This window comes from Taudactylus pleione, unplaced genomic scaffold, assembly GCF_031769625.1.
Source record: "Taudactylus pleione unplaced genomic scaffold, aTauple2 ptg000391l, whole genome shotgun sequence".
NCBI lineage: Eukaryota > Metazoa > Chordata > Amphibia > Anura > Myobatrachidae > Taudactylus > Taudactylus pleione.
Window position 1 is genome coordinate 5,764,839 of NW_028284792.1, and position 21,780 is coordinate 5,786,618.

Below are 21,780 nucleotides of genomic sequence, written 5' to 3' on the forward strand. Positions count from 1 at the left end.
GAACACCCCAGGATCCCAACTTTTTACCTATTGCCTAAGATACCCAAGAACCCACTCTCTCAACCAGAGAGGCCTATAATATCTGGGATAGGAAGCCTGACAGAGAAAGCTAGCACATTCATTGAGCTACACATTGATACACTTTGTGCTTGAATTACCATCCTATGTTCGGGACACAGAAGACATTTTGAAGAAACTGCACGACGTCAAGTTGGAAGAAGGACAACTCTTAGTCAGCCTTGACGTAGAGGCACTATACACCAGTATTGACCACTAAAAAGTTTTAAGAGCTGTGGAATATTTTTTGAGGATGGAGAACAATAACCAATTTCAGAACTTCTTGTTGGAATTACTCCAATTCATTCTCAACTACATCTTATTTACATTTGATGACAACTTCTTTTGCCAGGTGAGAGGAACTGCGATGGGAGCAGCCTGTGCTCCCACCTACACAAATTTCTATCTAGGCTGGTGGGAGCGAGAATATGTGTTCCATGAGGAGAATTATGAATTTACTGAACACATAACTGGATGGTGTAGATATATAGATGATAACCTGATCATCTGGGAGGGCAGCAAAGAACTACTTGAATTCATCGATAAATTAAATTACAATAGACTTAATCTAAGATTTACGAAGGAGATCAATGACAGCAGTATCTCATTCCTTGACCTAAGGATATACAAAAGTAGCATAGGCTGGCTGGAAACAGAACTATTCCGGAAAAGCACAGCAACGAATAGCTTGCTATACCAAACTAGCTCACATTTTCCCCCTACCATAGAGAACATTCCTTAAGGTGACACAATTGCTCGGAGGACATCTTATTCAAATTGCAGTACAAAAAATTATCCCACAGATTAAGGGAACGAGGTTACAGTAATAACTCAATTAAGAAAGCCAAAACAGCTATAATGAGTACTCAGAGAGAATCACTCTATTCCAAGATATGAAGAAAAAAAAGATCGATACAGGAATAGTTAGATTTGTGGGCATCTTCTGCCAAGAATGGAGATCCATCCAAACTATAATTCAGAAACACTGGCATGTGTTGCTCCTTGATGAAGACCTTTCTCGGGTTCTGGGGGAGAAAGTCTTTATGAGCTGGAGATGGAGTCTAAATCTAAGGGATGACCTGACACACAGCCACTACACAAGAACTGCACCCAGACCTCCACGGATTATGGGTTATTTTCCATGTGGATCCTGCCGCTGCTGCCGATTTATGAGAAAGAAGAAAGAGGTAATGGATAAATTCTGCACTATGGTTAAGATCAGAAACTACATTAATTGTAGAAAAAAAGGAGTTATTTACTGCATATTTTGTGACTAGAGTAAGATACGTCGGCATGAACAAAAGGATGCTAAAGCAAAGAATCCTCAAACATATCAGAAACGTCACAAATGCGGCCACCCATCTAAGAAAGATGAAACAACTTAAGGTAGTAGCTAAATACTTCTACCACCAACATCAAGGTGAATTGAAAGGCATGAAAGTCTGTAGTCTTGAAGAGATAAAAATGGGAATTAGAGGTGGTGACCTAAAAAGGGAATTGCTAATGCATGAACATCAATGGACAAACAGACTAGGGGCATTGGAACCCAAAGGACTTAACAAAAATAACTAACATCGATCCCTCTAGCCCATAGGGACCTTATCCAGCCCAAAATCAATACTTCACACCTCTGCTCCAGAAAACATCTCCCTCCTTTAATAGTGATAACTAGAAATCTCTCATGAACATGTATGGAAAGCAAACAGGTCATGACATGGACTTATAGTTATATCCACCAACCATATATATATTCCGCAATACCCTTGATTATTCCATACTATCCAGATGATAACTACAATTAGAGTATTACCTTCCTCCTCCTCTTCCATTCCCTTCCCCCCTCCCCCCACCCTTTTTTACTTACCCATTTCTCATACCTTTGATCTGGATCGGTCACTACTGTGAGAAATATTTGGGTATACTGCATGCAACTATTGGTTCCCCAAAATGGAATCTGTACCAATTATTAGTCTGATCACTCTGGTTACACATCGAGGTGACATATGATACTTATAAATATTTTGTATAACTACTTGGTCACTAACATATTTAAAGATGAGAATATATTTGCAATCAATATACAATTGTCAATAGATGTAATGTAACACTGATTTCGTTTTATAAGCCCGATCTCCAGATTGGGAATGCTTGACTATCAATGGCTGTATGTAATACATTTGGACTAATAAGCACTGCAGAGAGATGGTCTCTGTTATAGTGTTTAATTATAAAAAATATATCATTATGGTGACATTGGAATTTTCCCACTATTTATCATACAATGTTTTTCTGCCATATGGGCCACCATTGAGGAATATAGTAGTTATCTCAATTTCCTCAATATATATTATGATGCATAATCTCCAAGTGATATGATATAAAGAGATTAACCTTGTAGCCTTTTTAAGATGTGGTCTAATTGAACACTGATGATAGTGCCAGATGTGATATGGCGCATCAGGTCATTAGCATGTTGCAAAGTTTCTTGTCTGCATGGTGGGAGACAATTTTTTTACTTCGGCACTGTTAAAATGACAGTGTTCCGAGACTCATGCCCGGAGCAACGGGGACACATCTCAGGTGTCTGGCTTTTTGAATTGTACAAATATTGGTGCACCCATATGTATTCTAGATCTCAAACAGACTATCACAAATTACAGTTTGAAATAAGAAATATTTATCATACAGACTGTCCAAAAGTGAAGAGGTTATACACCAGTCTAATAATGGGACTGATAATAATTGTACACATGATTAAGATATAAATATAAATGGTTACATCAGGGACGTGATGTTAACTTATGTCCAATAATGTGGTTGCTAGGATTAATAGTTTATATTCTGACATACAGTCAGGTGCATAAATATTGGGACATTGACAGAATTTTCATATTTTGGCCTCTATTCACCACCACAATGGCTTTGAAATGAAACAAACAAGATGTGCTTTAACTGCAGATTTTCACATTTAATTTGAGGGTAATTACATCCAAATCAGGTGAACGGTGTAGGAATTACAACAGTTTCTATATGTGCCTCCCACTTTTTAAGGGGCCAAAAGTAATGGGACAAACTAAAACAATCCTAAATCTAACTTTCAAAGTTTAATACTTTGTTGCAAATCATTTGCAGGCAATTACAGCCTGAAGTCTGGAACACATAGACATCACCAGAAGCTGGGTTTCATCCCTGGTGATGCTCTGCCAGGCCTCTACTGCAAATGTCTTCAGTTCCTGCTTGTTCTTGGGGCATTTTCCCTTCAGTTTTGTCTTCATCAAGTGAAATGCATGCTCAATCGGATTCAGGTCAGGGGATTGACTTGGCCATTGCATAACATTCCACTTTTTAGCCTTAAAAAACTCTTTGGTTGCCTTTGCAGTATGCTTCGGGTCATTGTCCATCTGCACTGTGAAGCGCCGACCAATGAGCTCTGAAGCATTTGACTGAATATGAGCATATAATATTGCCCGAAACACTTCAGAATTAATTCTGCTGCTTTTGTCAGCAGTCACATCATCAATAAATACAAGGGAACCAGTTCCATTGGCAGCCATACATGCCCATGCCATGACACTACCACCACCATGCTTCACTAATGAGGTAGTATTTTGGATCATGAGCAGTTCCTTTCCTTCTCCATACTCTTCTCTTCCCATCACTCTGGTACAAGTTGATCTTTGGCCCTGATTCAGACCCACTCGCGAGCGGCTGTCCGCTCGCAAGTGGGTCGATGGTCTGCACTGAGCATGCGCACGACGGAGGGAGCTCCGTCGTGCGCATGCGCCAGAAGCGATGAGCGAAGGACTTTTCTTCGCTCATTGTGTCTGATCAAAGGGGGCGTGCTGTCGATGTTAATTGACAGCACGCCCCCTTTGGTGGGCGTGCCGGGGGCGTGCCTCCCTGATGGGGGCGTTCCCAAGGGAACGCCTACCGTCAGAAGCCGGCCCCCTGACATTACTAGTGATGTCAGTGGGAGTGATTTTGGCTCTGATAGAGCAAAAATCACTCCGGGCCTTGCGGTTGAAAACCTCAACCGCAGGCTCCGGCTCGCAGTGGCGATGGTCGCGATGGTCACGACCATCGTGGCCATCAAACTGCACGCTCGTATAGGCTGTGGGTGGTGACCCACAGCTATACGAGCGTCCAGGAGGACGCTCCAGAATTATGGAGGGCGGCCCTCATTCAGAGCGTGCGCTCTGCTCAGAGCGTACGGCTCTGAATGAGGGCCATTGTCTCATCTGTCCATAGGATGTTATTCCAGAACTGTAATGGATTTTTTAGATGTTGTTTGGCAAACTCTAATCTGGTCTTCCTGTTTTTCTAGCTCACCAATGGTTTACATCTTGTGGTGAACCCTCTATATTCACTCTTGTGAAGTCTTCTCTTGATTGTTGACTTTGACACATATACACCATACCTCCTGGAGAGTGTTCTTGATTTGGCCAACTGTTGTGAAGGGGTTTTTCTTCACCAGGGAAATAATTCTTCTGTCATCCACCACAGTTGTTTTCCTTGGTATTCCGGGTCTTTTGGTGTTGCTGAACTCTCCGGTGCGTTCTTTCTTTTTAAGAATGTTCCAAACAGTTGATTTGGCCACACCTAATGTTTTTGCTATCTCTCTGATGGGTTTGTTTTGATTTTTCAGCCTAATGATGGCTTGCTTCACTGATAATGACAGCTCTTTGGATCTCATATTGAGAGTCAACAGCAACTGATTCCAAATGCAAATGTCACACCTAGAATCAACTCAAGACCTTTTACCTGCTTAATTGATAATGAAATAACAAGGGAATAGCCCACACCTGTACATGAAATAGCTTTTGAGTTGATAGTCCCATTACTTTTGGCCCCTTAAAAAGTGGGAGGCACATATAGAAACCGTTGTAATTCCTACACCGTTCACCTGATTTGGATGTAATTACCCTCAAATTAAATGTGAAAGTCTGCAGTTAAAGCACATCTTGTTTGTTTCATTTCAAAGCCATTGTGGTCGTGAATAGAGGCCAAAATATGAAAATTCTGTCAATGTCCCAATATTTATGCACCTGACTGTATGTACCCACTTTTTATGCAATCACCGGACCTAGGGCCTGATTCAGACCCACTCGCAAGCGGCTGTCCACTCGCAAGTGGGTCGATGTTGTGCACTGAGCATGCGCACGACGGCGGGAGCTCCGTCGTGCGCATGCGCCAGACGCGACGAGCGAAGGACTGTCCTTCGCTCGTTGTGTCTGATCAAAGGGGGCGTGCTGTCGATGTTGACGGGGGCGTTCCCAAGGGAACGCCTACCATCAGAAGCTGGCCCACAGACATCACTAGTGATGTCAGTGGGAGTGATTTTGGCTCTGATAGAGCCAAAATCACTCCGGGCCTTGCGGTTGAAAAACTCAACCGCAGGCTCCGGCTCGCAGTGGCGATGGTCGCGATGGTCAAGACCATCGCGGCCATCAAACTGCACGCTCGTATAGGCTGTGGGTGGTGACCCACAGCTATACGAGCGTACAGGAGGACGCTCCATAATTATGGAGGGCGGCCCTCATTCAGAGCGTGCGCTCTGCTCAGAGCGTACGGCTCTGAATGAGGGCCCTTGTACTATCTATGAAGGGGTGAATTTTTGTTATAAGCTTTGGACCCAACCGCATTTGGGAGTATCCGGCACTAACAAGTCATCTGTATTTTGTAGGATACAATATGAATAGAGTCAGAGAAGTCTGAAGCAGGGCCACATTAGAGCCAAATTCTAAGATATAAGCTCACTATAGGACACTGTGATCCAATGATAGCCGTCACTCAAGCCTATGTGTCTAGGCTGATGTCAATTACAATGGAGGATAGAGACAGTAATCATGTTATCGGACACCCATTGGACAGATCCCCTCATATAAGGGAGGTCCTTGCTGGCTGTAGTAACTCACTGGTGAGGATGTTTGCAAGCCGTCCAGGCAAAACTATTGTCTTTTTTTCAGTTACCTTATCCGGGACCTGTCGACACGGGAACCAGCCCTGCATACACCGCAATCCCTTCAACAGACGGTGATATGCACTTTTTCTGACCCTACACCCACTAAACGAGCACTGGTATTATTTAACATATGAACTGAGAGCTCTTAGAGCCTCTTTCATTGGGCACTCGCAGGAATGCACTACCGTGTTGCTATCATATCGGCATGCTAATCTATGATCAGATGCCTGGAGAGCATAGGTGGCTACTCTCTTTTCTTTTAAATACAGCATTGTGGTTTGTTAAATGTATGTGCTGACAATGGTCAGTGGATACATTATATTCATTGATGTATAATAGCATTCCTACTTGCAACTTTATATATGTAACATATGTGCTGGCAGTGGCCATAGGATTGAAGTTATCCAATTGATGCTTAATGGATATGTTTTTTGGCCAATGATTGCAGTAACCTTATCTGTGCTACAAACAGGATTGAACTTTCAAACACAGTATTGCGTGTATCATGATTCACTTTGGTAGTAAAGGTGTTACATGTAACAATTAGATATCAGCGAAAACTACAATATATCAGCAAATATGTTAACCCTGTTGAAACTGAATGTTTGTTACATGCTTTCTCTGGTCAAATGATGTAAACCACATCTGCTATTTCAATTTATATAATGTATTGCTATATTGAATGGTGCTGCATTTAAATGACTATTGGAGTTCCTTCTTGAACAGAGATGAAAGCAGAATTAAGTATATGTGGGTGTACTGATATGGAATTTTGAATTCACTCATGCTTGCATGACCTACCTACATACTTGAGGATCAGTAGGTGTGGCATAACCAGGAAATCAATTCTCTCTATAGAAAAATATTTACTCACAGAATGTGGTAATTGTGGATTCCTGTCTGAAGCAATATATGTTATTTGGAAATTATTGAATGTTCAGAAACCACACATAATATGCTAATTATGTATGTCAAAAAAATATACTTTTTAATATTTTTTTCTAAATATGTTGACTCACTTATTTTAAAGAATACACTAATAAAAGTTATATTTTAGGTAAATCATTCAAACCAATTACAGTGCTCCATAAAAAAGAGTCTGCTTTCTCTCTTTTCTGTATAAATCTTGTTTATTCTGACTCAAAGGTAGCACTCCCAACAATTGTAAATTGACGCAGGTTATCTGTATATAATGCTTGAAGTTGGTTCTCTATAATAAATATTTCTGTGCCGAATATTGGCTAACCTGCATAGCCTAAGGCAGTGTTGGCTAACCTTGACACTCCAGCTGTTGTGGAACTATATATCCCAGCATGCCCTGCCACAGTTTTAGCATGCCCTAATAGCAAAACTGTAGCAGTGCATGCTGGGTTATGTAGTTCCATAACAGCTGGAGTATCAAGGTTAGCCAACACTGGCCTAAGGTTCTCTACAATTAGCTTTTCTAGTGCGGATTCAATTTCTTATTGTATATTCTATACTGTATGTCTGCCATTTGTTCTAGTGAATACTTAGGCCATTAATAAAAGGATAGGCTATTTACCAGCACAGCCTCACATCTGTAACCTTTAGTTTATAAAATACAGCACTATTTAGCTTCTTTTGGAATAATATTGTTTAATTTAGTTGTTCATGGTAACAGACATAGCTAGGTAGCCTAGGATTGTTATATATAGGTTGCCACCTTTGTTCTGTCAAAATACAGTATGGGGGGTTGAGATGTGGCCAAAATGGGATACATGGCCATGTCACCTCCCCAAAAACCAGAAAAAATACTATACACAGCCCCACAAATCTGGGCCGCTGCACTTCAAAGGGAGACACGATACCCCCCTCAGAAACTGACCTGTTGTCTGTTGGGCCCCTACAACAAGAGTAAAGAGACTATACTGTTTTTTGTGTGTACTAAATAAATTATACCTTATCCATATGATGGTTTCTCTGCAATGGGGAACCTCTGAAGAAATTGATCCTCCCTGAGCAGACGGTGTCTACACTATTCATGTAGTAGATCACAAGGTGTGGAATATGCATGTTTGTGAAGGAATATAACCAATGTCATCATCATACAACAGAGGTTCAAAAAGCCTCCTGCCCCTTCATTTTAGCCTCCTGCCCCCTGTATCTCTTCAGCCTCCTGCCCAGTCTTTACAGCCTCATGCCCTATCTTTCCAGCCTCCTGCTCTGTCTCTCCATGATCCTTCCACCTGTGTCTCTCCAGGGTCCTGCCCCCTGTGCCTCTCCAGCTTCCTGCCCCTGTCTTTACAGCCTCCTGTCCCCTGTGTCTCTCCAACCTCCCGCCCCTTGTCACTCCAGCCTCCTGTGTCTCAAGATCTGTGTACACTATGACTTGCATGTGACTAAGAATCAGGCTCTAAGCTGTAAATTTACTTAGAATTGTTTTGGGTTGAATTGGGCTTTTTCTGCATTATCCCCCTGATTTGTCAAATCAGAGATTTACTAAAGACAGACATGATTTTAGACGACAATAGACTTCATTAGACCTTCGGAGGGTTTGTCCCCAGCACTGCACAAATCAGTATGAAACTGTGCAAAGTGTTGATATTCCTATATATCATCCTAGGAATATCAACATCTTATAATTTTATAAAAAATATTATACTGTAGAGGGTCAGATCTGCATGCAAATGCAATTTGCGTATGTATTTTTTACCCTGTGTATGTGCCTAAGCCTAACATATGCAATTAAGGGCAAATCAGATACTTACTGTATGCATCTTAAGCGCATCTCCACTTGCAGCTGAGTGGGAACAACTGGGCTTCCTACAGTAGGTTTAGCTGACCTCAACAGTGGTATTATCAGGCCTTATTTCCCTTTGTTTGTTACGTCTATGCAATGATTTGTAATATTTGCTCTTGTGCCTGTAGTGTATAGTGTGGTAACCCTCTCCTAAGAGAGCTGTAATTCAGTTATTTACCTTACCCTAACATTCCATATTATATTCTAAAGACAAATATTTGCCTGGATGACCTATGTTCCCATTTAGAAGTTAGCCAGGAGTGATAATAGGCTGAGGATGGCCCAATAGCATAGCCAATCGAGTGTAGGAGCCAGGTGAAACAAATGGGCACTAGGGTCACCTCTTTTAAGGCCAAGAACCAAGGGGTTAGGGTGGTAGAGCAGTAACTGACAGGGGTGACAGTGAAAAGGTCTTCCTATTGTGGCCAATCCCAGGTTTTGCTAGACCTGCCCAGAGGCGCGGAGTTTAACCCATTTGGTGGTCATCACCAGTGACCCCTCCTATTGGGATTTGGGTTTCATTGCACCAAGTGAGCAGGTCACGGCCCCCTGGAGAGGTACTTTGGAGTGGCAGAAGACAGGAATATAATAATAGAAAAGAGCTCTGAGAATTATTGAAAAATGTAATAACAATGGGATATACAATTGGGAAGACGGCTGCCAGATTCCCGACAGCCGGCTTACCGACTGCTTTATCCTGGCATGGGATAAATGACCAGCATCTACATCTAGACGCCTGTTATTTCCCCGATGCTGGGAGACCGGCGCCTGGCATCCCGATCGAAGGGATGCTGGGCGCCGCGAGTGGACAGCCACGGGGGCAGAGGGATAGGTTTAGGGCACCAGGGGGGGACAGGGTTAGGCACTGCCCCGAGAGGGTTAGGGTTAGGCTAGGGGGAGGGAGGGTTACAGTTAGGCACCCCCAGGGGGGACTTAGGCATAGGCAGCGGGGAAGGGGGGCTTAGAGTTAGGCACTTAGAGGGGGGATTAGGGTTAGGCACAGGGGGGGAGGTTAGGGTTAGGAACCCATAAGGAGGGTTAGGGTTAGGGGGTTAGGTTAGATTAGTTGATACTTACCTTACAACGATCGGGATTTCCAGCGCTGCCGGGCTTCCGCTGCCGGGCTCTGCTGTTTTGTCGGGCTGCCGCTGCCGGGATTCGAACTCCCGGCCATGCGGCAGCTGGGATACCATACCGATTCCAACACTGGAAGTTACTGAAAGTTGTGGTCACACTGGAGATTACTAGCAATGAGACAATCTGGGGATTAGTAGAAATAGAATGGCACTGGGAAACACAGGAAATGGAGTGGTACTGAAAATGCTGGAAATGAACCAGACGCAGATTTGCTCTGGGAGACACAGGAGATCCTGAGACTGACTTGCTGTAAGGAACACAGGGAATGTAAATACAGGAGTATACTGAGAGTTGCTAGTGATCCAGACGCAGACTTGCTCTGAGAAACACATGTGATGCAGACACAGGGGTGCAATGAGAATTTATAGAGTTCCAATCACAGGCTTGCTCTGTAACTATGTGAGAGGCGAACAAGTAACTCAGGAAAATCAACATGAGAAGGGAAATTCTGAATACTGGTAATCAGCTTAACAGCTGAAACATGTAACACAGGGAGAGAGCTGGACATGTAATTCAGGAAAATCAGCATGAGAAGGGAGACCCAGAATACTGGTAATCAGCTTAACAGCTGAAACATGTAACACAGGGAGAGAGCTGGACATGTAATTCAGGAAAATCAGCATGAGAAGGGAGACCCAGAATACTGGTAATCAGCTTAACAGCTGAAATATGTAACACAGGGAGAGAGCTAGACAGCACACCTGAATTCAGCATGAGAGCAAATACATTTAACTCAGGGAATCAGCATGAGTAGCAGAATTGCACACTGGAAAGTGAATCGCTGGAAAACACTGGAAGTTGAAAACAATAGGGAGCCTGGAGAGAAGAAGTAGTACTCAGTCTCTGGAACACTGAAGACTTGAGTAAATGAAGAGATGAAGTTGATGAGGCAACTTTCTGCTCCTGGAGTCAGACCTAAATACCCCTAGGCTGTTGGTCATTGGATCAGAGGATCACCTGAGTGACCGCGGGACTACCATTGGGAGAGACTAGTCAGGTGATATGGACCAACATGGCTGCACCCATGCTCACTACCACAGGAACCAGGACGCATGCACGGAAGCCCTAGCAGACCCCAGGGAGATTACTCAGTTACCACTCACTTCCACTTCCAACGGCTGAACACCTAAGACCAAGGATGTCAGCGCGGAGGTGAGTAGTGGCCGATCCCAGGCTGCCTCCTAACATCAGGGCCAGGTAATCACAGAAGAGCTTCACTGTTCTTGCCAAATTAGCCATAGAGTTCTGTCAACTATGTCTACAGAAATATTCAAGTACTCAATCTGTGTGGGATGATGAGTGCTGATGAGTAGGATATAATAACACAAAGCACATACGGCTGCCAAAAAGTTAGATGAGCATGACACTGATGAACTTTATTAAACATTTAGTGCATATTTTAGAACAAAACCTGTATCAGTGATCTCCACCTCTGTCAAGCAAGTTCAGCATTACTTCACATGGTATTAGTTTGAGTCCAATTCACTAACAGATTACATGATAAATATGCAGGTTTACCTACCATTTTGACAGTAATCCTCCATTCTAATACTGGTGACATAAGTAATTCCACCTATTTCTCCTGATTAGGGCTCCATGACTGTCAATCACAATGCAAATAAATGCTCACTGCGAACAACTACGGTAACACACAATGCGTCTCAGATGCACGTGCAGGCTGCCAATAATCGCTCATCTGTGATCATCATCATTGCAAATAACTCTGAATCAGGCCCTTAATGTTAATGTACCTCCTTCATTAACTAATATTCACACCGACCTATGTCATTCAAATCGAGTCCTAGTTCGGAATCACTTTGGGGTAATGAGTCCCAGTTCACTTCTGCAGCCAGTTCGAAACTCAGATTTAGAACAAGTTTTGGAGTGCATGTACACTAGGGGTGTGCACCGGCCACTTTTCGTGTTTTGTGTTTTGGTTTTGGATCTAGATCTTTCTTTGTGTTTTGGATCTGGATTGGTTTTGCCAAAACCACCCTTCTGGGGTTTGGGTTCTGGGTTTTGTGTTTTGGATCTGTATTTTTTTTTGTTCCTATGCTATTACTAACCTCAATAACATTAATTTCTAATCATTTCCAGTGTATTCTGAACACCTCACACCTCACAATATTGTTTTTAGGAAAAAAGGTTGCACCGAGGTAGCTGGATGGCTTTGCTAAGTGACACAAGTGGGTGGCACAAACATGTGGCCCATCTAGGAGTGGTACTGCAGTGGCAGACAGGATAGCAGTTTGAAAAACTAGACCCAAAGAGTATATACTGCAAAGAAAAAAAATAGATGCAAGATGGAATTGTCCTTGAGCCCTCCTACCCACCCTTATGTTGAATAAACAGAACATGCACATTTTAACAAACCAATAATTTCAGCGCCAGGGTCTGCCACACAATTGTAGCTGAAATGATTGGTACATTTGGGCCTCCACAAAACAAGCTGGCAATTAATTGTACCTGCACAAACTGACTCAACAGAGGCTAGATGTCGTCCTCATCCTCATCCACCGATTCCTCACCCTCATCAGTGTTGTCCTCATCCTCACAGAGTATTAATTCGTCCCCGCTGGAATCCACCACCACAGGTCCCTCTAAACTTTCTGGAGGCTGGTCTTTCTGGAAGAATTGATAATTCATTTTCATGAACATCATCTTCTCCACATTTTGTGGAAGCAACCTCCTACGCCTTTTGCTGACAAGGTTCCCGGCTGCACTAAAAACTCTTTCAGAGTACACACTTGAGGAGGGGCAACTTAGGTAAAAGAGAGCCAGTTTGTACAGGGGCCTCCAAATTGCCTCTTTTTCCTGCCAGTACAGGTATGGACTGTCTGACATGCCTACTTGGATGCTGTCACTGATGTAATCCTCCACCATTCTGTCAATGGTGACAGTATCATATGCAGTGACAGTAGACACGTCAGAAATTGTTGGCAGGTCCTTCAGTCCAGACCAGATGTTCAAACTTGGTCCTGTCTGCCTTGCATCACCGCCAGCGGGTTGCTTAGGATACCTAAGTTGTTTCCTGGCAGCCCCAGTTGTGGGAGAAAATGAAGAAGGAGCTGTTGACGTGTCACATTCCACTTCAGCTGACAGTGTTTTCACCTGCAGGTCTTTGCACCTCTGCAGGCTTGTGTCCACCGGAAAGAGAGACACCACATAGGCTTTAAACCTAGGATCGAGCACAGTGGTCAATATGTAGTGGTCTGATTTCAACAGATTGACCACACTCGAATCCTGGCAAAGCGAATTAAGGGCTTCATCCACAAGTCCCACATACCGAGCAGAATCGCTCCGTCTTAGCTCCTCCTTCACTTTCTCCAGCTGCTTCTGCAAAAGCCAGATGAGGGGAATGACCTGACTCAAGCTGGCAGTGTCTGAACTGACTTCACGTGTGGCAAGTTCGAAGGGCTGGAGAACCTTGCACAACATGGAAATCATTCTCCATTGCACTTGAGTCAGGTGCATACCCCTTCTTTTGTCTATGTCATAGACATATCCTCTGACTCATATAGAGGGTTGAGTTCCACCATGTCAAAAAATCTTGCTTCAGGTGATGGCAGGGCAGGTTCAAGAGTGTTTGCTGGCACTCCAATCTTTGGCATGCAGTCGCTGAATGGCGAAAGTGGCCAGAAATTTTTTGGGCCACCCAAAGAGTCTCCTGCATGCCCTTGTCATTTTTCAGAAAATTATGCACCACCAAATTTATTGTGTGAGTAAAACATGGGACGTGCAGGAATTTGCGCAGATGTAATGCCCACACAATATTGGTGGCATTGTCAGATATCACAAATTGCCAGGAGAGTCTAAGTGGGTAAGCCATTGGGCGATGATTTCCCTCAGTTTCTCTAAGAGGTTGTTGGTGGTGTGCCTCTTACTGATACCAGTGATGCACTGCATAGCCTGCTTTGGAACAAGCTGGCATTTCTGAGATGCTGCTACTTGTGACGCTGCTGTTGTTGCTACGTAAGGCGATACATCTACCCAGTAAGCTGTCACAGTCATATAGTCTGTAGTCTGCCCTGTTCCACTTGTTCACATGTCCGTGGTTAAGTGGACATTGGGTACAACTGCATTTTTTAGGATATTGAAGACACTTTTTCTGATGTCTCTGTACATTCTCAGTATCGCCTACCTAGTGAAGAGGAATCTAGACAGGATTTGGTACTGGGGACACACTACCTCCATCAATCCCAATGCACTAATGGTGGATACCGGATGTACGTCTAACACTAACATAGCTGTCAAGGCCTCTGTTATCCGCTTTGCTTCCGGATGACTGCTGTCGTACTTCATCCTCCTTGCTAAGGACTGTTGGAGGGTCTTTTGCTTAGTAAAAGAAGTAGTGGTGTTCCTACTTCCTCTCTTTGATGATGAACAAATCCCAGCAGCAACAGCAGCAGTAGGCGTAGCAATGCAAGATCCTCCAGAGGAATCCCAGATAGGAGAGTCAGTCACTGGCCTGCAGGCCAGTGAAATGGCCTGCAGGACTACTTCAGATCCTGACTGAGGAGGAAATTGACAAGGAGGAGGTTGACGGTGTGGTTTGCAGGCGCTTGGATACAACAGGACAAAGGGATTTAGGTGTCCCTGGACTGCTTACGGTCTTAGCCACAGTTTCTGAACTTGACAGTAACTTTTTATGAACTCGCTGCAGGTGACGTATAAGGGAGGATGTTCCTAGGTGGTTAATGCCCCTACCCCTACTTATTCCACCTTTACATACGGTACATATGGCAAGACAGTTGTTGTCCAGATTTGGATAGAAATATTGCCAGAACAAAGAGGTGGAATGTTTGCTCTTTTGCCCAGGCATGACCGTGATGGGATTTTTCATCCCACGGACAATAACTGTTTCCCCCAGTGCCTGATTTAACAAACCACCTCACCATCAGAAAACTCCTCGTCAACTTCCTCCTCAGCGCCAGTTACACCAATATCCTCATCCTGTTGTACTTCAACAGTGACATCTTCAATTTGAATATCAGCAAGTGGACTGTGGGTGCTCCTTCCAGCACTTGCAGAGGGAATTCAAATGGTGGATGGAGCCACCTCTTCCCATCCAGCATTGGGAAGGTCAGGCAACGCAACCGTCACCACACTTGGACTCTCCATGGGGATTTGCAATATCTTCTTAGAATTAGAATGCACAGTTCTTCGCTGTGCTTTTGCCAGCTTAACTCGTTTCATTTTACTAGAGGGAGGAGGGCTTCCATCGTCATGTGAACCTGAACCACTAGTCATGAACATAGGGAAGGACCTTAGCCGTACCTTGCCACTCTGTGTCGTAAATGGCATATTGGCAAGTTTATGTTTCTCCTCAGATGATTTAAATGTATTTTTAAGGCCATTTTCCTGAACTTTGTCATTTGCGATTTTATATGCCCTCTACCATGACATTGGGCATCGGCCTTGGCAGACGACGTTTATGGCATTTTATCGTCTATGTCATGACTAGTGGCAGCAGCTTCAGCACTAGGAGGAAGTGGTTCTTGATTTTTCCCTATTTTATTTTTATCGGACACATTTTTGTCCTCCATTTATGTTATATTGATATACTTGTGGCTAAGGAGCACACAAACACAGAAAAAGATTTTTATTTTATTTTTTGGAGCTCTTTGGGGGATACACCACCCTTCAACAGATGAGCCAGCCGGCCCTTGACTTATGACACAGGCGCACGCTTGACGCTGCTACTTTGATGATGCACGTACGGCTACAGCGCACACACATCACAAACACAGAAAACATTTTTTTTTCCGGCACTTTGGGGGTTACACCACCCTTCAACTGATCGAGCCAGCAGGCCCTTGACTTATGGCACAGGCACATGCTTGGCACTGCTACTTTGTTGATGCACGTGCAGCTACAGCGCACACAAAATGAAAAAAAGATTGGTTTTTTTGCACTTGGGGGGAACACCCCTGATGGACAGAGCACCCCCTGGACAACACAGCAGCACCCCTTTAGGACTACAGCCTTTATGGGACACTGCACACAAGTCACAAACACAGAAAAAAATATTTTTTATTTTTTTCCAGCACTTTGGGGGTTACACCACCCTTCAACAGATGAGCCAGTCGGCCCTTGACTTATGACACAGGCACACGCTTGGCGCTGCTACTTTGTTGATGCACATGCGGCTACAGTGCACACAAGTCACAAACACAGAAAAAAAATATTTTTTTTTCCGGCACTTTGGGGGTTACACCACCCTTCAACAGATGAGCCAGCAGGCCCTTGACTTACAGTATGACACAGGCGCATGCTTGGCGCTGCTACTTTGTTGATGCACGTGCGGCTATAGCGCACACAAACAGAAAAAAAATAATTGTTTTTTTTGCACTTGGGGGGAGCACCCCTGATGGACAGATCACCCCCTGGACAACACTACAGCACCTCTTTAGGACAACAGCCTTTATGGGACACTGCACAACAAAGCCCAGCCAGCTCCTATGGACTTTGGAGTTTGGACACAGCCCCTATGGACAACAACAGCACCAGCACAGCAAACCCCCATCCTCCCTCTTCACTGTCCACAGCCGGAGTAAAAAATGGCACAGACGCAGGGACCTTTTATAGAATCCAAAACCCGCGAGAATCCCACAGCGGGATGATGACGTTTTGCCTCGATTTCAGATCCGAGCCAGGCGGGAAAACTCGAACTTGACTCAGAACCGGCTCGGATCTGGGGGTTCGGATCTCAGAAACGCGCTCATCCCTAATGTAAACAGGTTCAAAATAGCTGTTTTATCAATTTCTTTTTATAATTTTTTTTTATCAATTTTGAATACATTTTCAGAATTTTTTTTAAGGAATCCAAAACCGAAGTAAAACTGACTCCAAACCAAAACACTTGAGGGTGGTTTTGCCAAAACCAAAACACGATAATAAATTAGAACCAAATCCAGGTCCGCGCACATCTCTAATTCCTACTCATCTAGATGCCTCTCTGGTGTTATTGTGCTTCTCAGCTTATTGTACCACAGCAGTGGGGCAAGTAAACTGGAAAAGCTGCATTACATTAAGAACACAGTACACAAGCTATAACAGAGTATGAAATCTATGTAATTAATTATTAAAGCTGCAAACATAAATGTTATTAATATTTTACCACCTCTTACACGATTTTCCACTTAGTTGCTAAGGATTGCTCAATGTTCATATCAATATAATAAAAGCGAAGTATGAGTTCTTTTCAACAAACATTTAAACTTATGCTACAGTTCAGTATTTTAATCAGTTTCATGATGGTTAGGGCTCGGATATGCGAATGTGTTTCATCTTTCAAAAGATTGCATCAAAAAGTCATGTACTGTAAAACAGCCAATTTATTTTCTTAAGCATTACAAAATAAAATAAAAAATCATTCCACATTTTTCTGAATACACTGTAGGGCTTCGGTACACTTATTAAATAAATGACCTTCATTAAGAACTTTGCAGTTTACAAATTAACTAGCACACACTGGTGTCAATGAGCTCTTAGAGTTACAAACTGTACAAGAAAAAAAAAACAGCAGAATTAAGATCTGCGCTGAGCTTACAATTTTGCAGATGTCTCATTTTGTTCCTTTGTATTTGAAGATACCGAGCTTATGTGCAGCTGACTGCATTCCGATTTGTGTGCCAAGAACTAGTTCAACTTTACTCTTGGATTTATATTCTAGACATACTACGCACACACACACATACTGTATATATATGTCCACATTAGACTATATTGGTATTATATTTAACTTATTCTTCTTTACTTTTTACCCCCAGATAATACTTTAATGTACAGATGTAAATAAGGCTTGTTACACACAGATACATTAGGTATCCTTAGCACTTACATAGGGTTGCACCCTAACCCCGCACACTAATCCTCCCACTAACCCCCCATACTTACCTATGGGACACCGACTGTCCTTATTCTGGAGCTGGAATGTTGTGGTGATTTAGACCGTCGCCATCCCGTCAGCCGGTATACTGACTACATCATCTTACACACACTAATTGCCTGCACATAGCATCATTGATGGGGATCTGAAACAGAGAAATACTAACCACTACAAGCCATAACTCGCATATATAATTGCATTTTCCAGAAACCCTCAAGATAGCCTTTCGTATGGTAGTACACAGACACTCTCGTCCCATTCATCAGCCATATGCAGCACAAATACCGTCCGATTACCAGCCATATACTGCACAGATTATTGCATAAAGATAGCCACAACTGTTGCGCAGATTTTGTCCCAATTGGCAACCACTACTACACCTCCAAGCCTCTTCTGATTCTCCAACACTGCCATTTTTCTCTCAGTATATTCTGGATGTTACTCAGAAGTGTGAGTGAGAACTCACTGAGACTCAATGATCAAAGAAGTGAATAACTGTGATGTGTGATGTTCTGCCACAAGAGCACCCATCTTACTTTGTGTTTATCCAGTCTAGTTCAGTCTCTCATTAATTTAATAATAATTATAATAATAATTTAATAATTTATATCATAGCTGGACATTAATCCGGATTCCGTCCATTGTGGAGTACAATTGACTATTTAAGACTGGCCCATGGACTGATTATTTTTATCCCCCCCCCCCGGTGACTTTATTTACTTGATTTTAACCCCCTATTCATACATTTTTATTTTATTATTGTTTATTGATTTATTTGTGCACTCTTGTGTTCTTACGGCGTGATAGACATGCTTATTAAATGATATTTATACCGTCAGTCAAGCCTTACACCTATCTATTTATTATTATTCAAGTTTTATTTACTTGAGATCTGAGAAGCTATATCTCAATTCACTCCAGTTCAGTGATTTACATTTATTTATATTTTCATCATTGTTTGTTCACTTATCATGGTATATGTATGTGATCATTAGATCAATCATCTGGTATACACCTAATTTAGCGCAGGTTCTTTCATTATTTGTGGTCTTTTTAGTTAGGAGAGTGACATCCTCCTTGAACCAGCAGCTGTCAGACAGCGCCACCTGATACATTCTGTTTTTTTGCTGTGATGAGAGGTGCTGGGCTGTGAGGGGCTCCAGGGGGGAGAGATAAGTGAGCTAGGATGAAGGTCCACTGAGGGGCACCAAAATGTTTTTTGTAGTCATGCAATTGCACAGAACTCTTCTGCCTCATGGGAGTGTCGTGTGAGTGTCATAGACGTGTATGCTAACTAACACGGTATAAGAAAAAATCAGTCAGGTGCACTAAAGTGATGGTCCACCTTAAGACAGGTAATGCAGACAAATATACATAGAATAAAAATACACTTCCTTTTAAAGTCTGGGTTGATTCTCCAATATATGAATAAGTGAGTACCCTCATAATATTTTTTTTTCAGAACCTCTCTCAAGGCCTTCCTGTAATGGGTGTCCTGGTCAGCCACAAAAGATTGTGATACCGCCAATGCATTTCGAGAACAAGATCTCTTCCAAGATATTACTCACTTATTCATATATTAGAGAAAAGGAGAGATCTACCCAAACTTTCAAGAGAAGATGCTCCGGGCAGTTGTAATTACAGTATACCTGCCTGTAGCGATGGACGCTACAGGCAGCACTGCCATATAGAGGTAGATTTAGACCTCATGGGGCCCTAGGCAAGATACCAGTTTTGGGGCCCCCCTCCCTCAAACAATCCATAGTACTATATTTTAATTTCTGATTCATGCCCCTGTATAGCACCCTGAAGAAAGGGTCCATTGCAGCTTTGAAACGTTGGCTATGTATGTATGGGTTGGGTACAGGATGCTCGCACTCAGAATCCTGATGCTGGTGTCCCGACAAGGTTAGGATACCGATACCTGCCGGTAAGTATCCTAACCCTACCCCTAAACCTAACCCTCCCTTCCCACAGCCTAAACCTAACCCTCTCCCTCGCAGCCTAACCCTAACCTTCCACCCCCAGCAGCCTAACCCTAACCCATCTCAGCACAGAACCCCTCTTTCATCACCACTGACTCCTCTCAGGACAGACCCCCCCCATAGCACAGGCCCCCTCTTTCCTGACATCACTGACCCCTCTCCCTTCTCAGCACAGCGCACTCACAGCTCAGACCGCTCTCCCCTCCCCTTCCCTCACCTCACAGCACAGCACATTTCTCCCCTCCCCGCTAGCTCCAGCAAACTCACCTGCTGCCCGGGGTCATCATTGGTGCGGGGGACCAGTCCTGCATGGATCTTCGAGCTCCACTTCCAAGTAAGTATAATTGTGACATGACTTGATGACGTCATGTCACCCTCTTGAAGCAGTGCTCCTGAATCAGAAAGGGGGTGCATTCAGCCGGCTGCATACCCTATCTAATGGTAGGGCCAGCCCTGTCCTGAAACTCAGCCTCCTCATCCCCCCACCTGGTATGGGCTGGGCTCTAGACGTGCTGCTGCTGCTGCTGTGTGTCCTCTTGCCAGATGGTGCCAGAAGCAGCAGCTCAAAATGCAGGTTCTCTCGAGGAATGCACTCCGGGTGGCCCAGCTATGGACCCCTTGGGAAATGCAGAGCCCTAGGCATCCACCTAGGTTGCCTAGCTTGAAATCTGGCCCTGCTACCATAGTAATACTGGATGCAGAGAGCCATTCCAGGCACTCTGCAGCCAGAAGCAGCCTTGTGAGTTTACAAACCTGTATGTGATGTAGCCTTGTGAGTTTACAAACCTGTATGTGATGTAGACACTACGGGGTAAATTTACTAAGATGGGAGTTCTATTTAAGAAGTGATGTTGCTCATAGCAACCAATCAGATTCCAGAAGGTGCTAGATAAATGAGAAGTAGAATCTGATTGGTTGCTATGAGCAACATCACTTCTTAAATAGAACTCCCATCTTAGTAAATTTACCCCTTAGTGTCTACATCACATACAGGTTTGTAAACTCACAAGGCTGTAAGTCTGACCTGACTATTCTTACTTTGCTTTACAGCCATTGATTACCTGCCAATATACTGGGGTGATTTACATTTAAAGGCAGTGCTATAGGTACACATCTTAAGCAGGGTTAGACTGGCCCACAGGGATACAGAGAAATCACCGGTGGGACCCACTACCCGAGGGACCACTCCCTCCTCAGGGGGTTGGGTCCCAGAATTTGCACTCAAATTATACATTGTTACTTTATTAGAGGGTCAGTTGTCACAACCCTGTCTAGTTGTCACCTTTTGCCTTGGGACTTACCCCTGTCAGCTTCCCCATGGATCTGTGTGTGTCATTTGCCTGGAGGATTTGCTCTGATTATTGCACCTGGCCTCTCCTCTGTCTGTGAGCACTGCTAGCCCTGATTGGAATCGCAGGTGTGGTTCTGATTCTCAGAGCTGCAGTGATGAATACTCCCTCTGCATGTTGTGCCTTCCACCACTCAGAATGCTACTACCAGACCACCTGTCCGTATCCACCAATTGCTGCCAGACCCATGATATATATATCCTCTCCTGATAGCATTCTGGGCCTGAACATCTCGTCTTCCCGTGGTGAATGGTTCATGCTGTTTCTGCATTCAAGTCTGTCCCTGAAACCTGCTACAGCAATCCCTGGCGCTACCCAGAAAACCTGTTTCAGCTGTACCTGGCAAACCAGTAAATCTGCTGGCAGCAACCCCCGGTGCTTCCAGAAAACCTGTTACAGCCAAACCTGGCAATCCAGTAAGCCTGCTGACAGCAACCCCTGGTGCATCCCGAAAACCTGCTACAGTAATACCTGGCACCCAGACGTCCTGTTACAGCATACCTGGCCTGTGCTCTGCTGTTAGTCATACTCCTGGTTGGTCCCTGGCACTCTGTAAACCTGCGTCGTGTCACCCTGCCTTGCTTCCTGCTGTGGATCAACTCCTGCCCCTTTACATACCTACTCCCCTCCCTGAACCT